Here is a 4,742-nt window from a genome sequence, read left to right on the forward strand (position 1 = left end):
AAAATTGAAAAAAGTTGTTCTTTTGCAACTATATTATTATTAGATAACCAGATATATATATATATATATATATATATATATATAGGTTTTAAAAATTACCATCACAGTTGTGATGGTTGAGCACATAGTGAGTTACACATAGGTGTAATGTCTGGCCATCACAATTGTCGTAGTTGGGATTTAACGGAATAAATTTATGTAAAATCATCGAGAGGGGAAAATCTCCTTCTGTGACTTTAATTTTGTTTTTTAGTAATGCTGGAATTGTCAGTAAAATTTATTTAGCTAAGGGATATAGTAAATTTTAGTAAGGAATACGCATACACGTACATATATATAGTACATGTTTTAATATTAGATTTCAGTTCCTAAAATATATTAATAAGTAACGCGTACGAAACGGAAGGATAATAAATTTAAGCAAAATGTCGGTATGTTTCGCGATTACACAATTCTATGGTAATGCTTGCCGTAAATTCTCCCCATGCATATATTTTTTATGTAACAGTATAAGGCAGACTTAATTTGTTTATAAAGACATATAATGAAAAATGATTGCTGTCACGCATACATGACGTCCGTCTGTCGTGAGAATCGGTGCGTGACACGTATGTGCGTGTGCGCGCGCGTGTGTGTGTGTATGAGATGTGTGGTAGCGAACGTGTTAAGATTGATTGGGCTGCCGGCGAAGATAAATTTTATAATATTTCGATAAAGCGCCTCGTGCACTTCGATATTCCCGACGATACGCGTCTTCGCTGCCTCGACGTTCGAGATCGTGAGGTTTCACATCGAGTTTATAGGACGTGTATCACGAAGACTCATAAATAATCGTCGTGAATATCGATGTGTGTTTTAGCGACTCTTACGTGTCGCATTAAATAATGCGTTTTTCGTTCGTCCTTTTTCGCCTCTCGTCCTCTTTTTCCTCCTTTTTATTCCCGTCACACGCCACACAACCTCACGTCAACTTCGCCCTGACTTCTCATTACGCGTTACATGAATGAGTTTTTCGCATTTATGTAGATAGCCGGCGGATAATTATCGTGACGGGATTTCAATTACATTCCCGGCGTTACGCCGAAGAAGCGTGGCGGCGCGGAGCGGCACTCGAAAGAACAACAACCTCGGTGTTACTTATTACTCATGAATATCCATAAGCTCGGTCCGAGAGCGACGCCGCGCGTGCTGTTACGTCATCCACCGTGTTAATTACACTCGCAATTAGCTCGCGTTTTCGTGATACATAAAACTCGCCGGTCGCCGTCGTCGTCGGTCGACTTCCACTTTGGCCTTGTACGCACCGTGTGTATGCGCGCGGGATATCGTGTATAATTTTTAATTTCTTTCGTCATTCAAATAGATATCGTCATATTTTCATTCCCCCCTCCCCGGCACCTTCCGCCCGCGTCTAGGAGACGGCATGATCACTTTTAATTACGATGGGAAGCCATTACATCTAATAGCCTGTATTTATATTATAACCCTAACGTGTCCGCGCAGCGCAATTATGCGGCAATTTGAGCAAATATCTTCTCGATGCGCACGGCGTCACCTTCTGATGAGCTTTAATTATTCCGACCGCCGGATAAGAGATAACGAACGCGCGCAGCCCCCCTCGCAAATATGTATCGCGTATACATATTAAAGGAATTAGGCTAATGAGAACATCGTACACGGGCAATTACATAATAGTACAAATTATTTGTTCATATCCACGTCTGTTTGCCTCTCGCCGGTAACAGGAATCGGATTTAAGAAAGATCGCGCGGAAGAGACGTCGCCGGTGAGACGACGCCGCTCGTTCCGCATCTCTCGGCGATGTTCTTCTCGGGCGAGAAGCGGAGAAGAAGAGCGGACGCGTAAACTGGGCGAGTCAGTGACGTCGGCCGATACTTTCACCCGCCTGCTCGATCGATTATCGCTAGCCGATATACTCGTGTCCCCGATATTCCTCGCTCCGAGAGCGCGACGACGACCACGAAACCACGTTACTTACGGCCCATGAATATCCATGGGGTCCGGGGAGCAAATCGTGCGGCTGGCGTGCTCTGATGATAGGTAACCATGTGTAATGGAGTGCTAACTACTGGCCACCTCGCGAACCAGCACACCTTCCATCCACGAGGAAGGTGGTCGAGGGGGTTGAGTGGATGCGAACGAGAAAGACAGACAGAGAGAAAGAGAAAGCGAGAGAGAGAGAGAGGGGGGAGTTGCAGTAAACCATCGAGATGGTGTGTGTGTATGCGAGAGGAAGAGCGACGACGAAGAGACGGAGAAGCGATCGGACCCCGTTCTGTAGTGAGGAAGGGAGCACGATGAGGATGAGGGAATGGTAGGGAAAGAGAGAGAGAAAAAGAGAGAAGGGGGAGGGGAAGAAGGACGATGCGGTAACGAGAGGAAAGAAGGCACTCGTGCAGGCATGTCTCGTCTCTTAGTTTCTCAAACAAGGGGGCGGTACCTCGCAAACCAGTGGCAGTCAACCGGTAGATCGAAAATTCTCGCAGGATCCGGCCTGCATCCGGTCGATTTGCTGTTAACCTTCCTCTTGATTCGCGCGTATCGCTCTCTCAGACCTACGAGGCGCTCTAAACCGATGTTCTCCCATAAATCTTGTCGTGCGCGAGCACTTGAACTGCGGAAAAGGGATCGGTTGACGTAACTATGGACGAACCGAGAGCGTTTTGGTCGAAGGAGAGAACTTCTGATCCTTACGAAATATATTCGACCTTTAGATTCTCGCCAGAAATTCCGTTTCCTTTAACGAAGGCGCGTTTGGTTCATTCATTCGTCATGTTCAAGAGACGCTACAGTCGGCGACGTACTTGATAATCGTCGATAACATCGATAACGAGAAGCAATTCTCAAAATGTTGCGATACATAAACACTGATATAATCACGCTACTCTTTTTGTACTTTTTATCAATATAGATCTTGCGTAAATAGAAAGACGATATAAATATGAATGTAATAATTGTATGCTACTTTGTTTTGTCATACAAAAATCCAACTAAGACATGTAAACATTTGTTGTAATTTTTCCACATTTTTTTCTACATTTTCTACATTTTTTAGATCTATAAATTTAACTATAAATATTCTCGGGGAGGAAGAAATGTTCTTGGAAATTTTCCTGGTTGCCTTGACACTTTCGATTGGGTACATATTAATGCTATATATAACTGACAGCTGGAGACTTTGAAATTTTGAATCGTTTCTTTTTCACATATATTGAGCAATACTCGATTTCTGCGCGCATTTTCACTGTGTAAGAGTATTTATAACGCTATGCAGCCACAATACCACATAACTTTACAAAGAGAAGTCAGTATTTTGCTAGCAACGTCTTCATGTCTGGTATTTCTCGTACTTTTTGTCTGATTCCCCGTGGGTAACGGAAAATTCAGTCAAACCGACGGCATTATTCTTCCCGTGCACTCACTAATCTCTCCCTACGTTCTGAAAATTGGAGACATCCGCGCAAGAAAGTCGCATTTTTTCCTTTGCAATAATTATAACGAGTTTATATAACGAGCGTTTACGCGATCCTAACTCGCCTTATCGTAAACACGCGATATCTTTTTGCGAGCGAGCAACAAGTCACTCGTATTACTCTTTCGGTTTTGCGACAGCTTCGAGGTCGAAAACTACGCAAACGCAAGAAATGTTCACGTAAGCGTATTTATAGATCGCAGCTAAAAAGTAATCTGCAGTATCGAGCGATATTAATTAATTTATTTAATTGCACGTTTACGCGCAGAGTAGCGCGACAAATTCGAAGAAATCGACAGAGATTCGCGCGTGAGAAGAAATTATCCCCCTTCGTAATTAATAAACGCACTTTAATCGTTGCGTTTGGCAAATTATTTCACCTCGGGGACATATTCGCGGAGCGGATTGAAGGGGGGCGTTACATCGGCGGCGTTATCGCCGAAATTCTCGCCGAGCGCTGAAAAATAGATGTTTGGCCACGACGCGTTTATCGCGAAGCTGGTGAAGCGCTAGGCTTGCGCGAAGCCGCTCATTATTCGTTGTGATTATCATCATCATTATCGTGCTCATCATCATCATCATCAGCCTCTTCTCCTTCTTCTCCTTCTTCTCCCCCTTTCTCATCCTCTTCTTCTTACACGCTGGAGTGTTTGTTCTGCTCTCTCCGCGTGCGGCGATAAGCGAATAAAAAGTAATCCGTTCGAACGGAGCCCGTCATTATCGGGTTATTACCTAAGTATCGAAGTGGAAACAGGACCGCGTCGATATCGAACTAAATGGCGAAAAAACAAAAGGAAGATTCGACACGCCCGTCTGTCTCTTTTTCTCTCTCTTTCTCCCCCCTTTTCTCTCTCTCTCTCTCTCTTCCTCTCTCCTCTTTTTCTTTTTCTCTTTCCGTGTGGGCACGATGAAGATCTCTTTAAGCCCGATCTCATTTTCCCTCAATTCTACACGAAGCTACGAGATCCGGAACGTCGATCGACAGAAGAGGGAGAGGTGCTTCTCGTTATCACGACGGACGAACGCGCGATGTTTTCGCGGGGACGAGTCGCGAATCGTCATCATACGCCGGGGAGAATCGAATCTCGCCGGTTGTTCAAGTCCGGCCGCCATGAGCCGTGAGCTAATTTTCTATGTAAATCGCTGTTCGTCGACTGTCCCTTCTAATCGAATAATCGAGATCGTCCGACATGAGCAAACACTGCAGGTGCGCGTTTTCCCGAGGGAGCGATTCTCCCCCCCCCCCCCC

This window comes from Dinoponera quadriceps, unplaced genomic scaffold (assembly GCF_001313825.1).
Source record: "Dinoponera quadriceps isolate SergipeBrazil2010 unplaced genomic scaffold, ASM131382v1 scaffold589, whole genome shotgun sequence".
Taxonomy (NCBI): domain Eukaryota; kingdom Metazoa; phylum Arthropoda; class Insecta; order Hymenoptera; family Formicidae; genus Dinoponera; species Dinoponera quadriceps.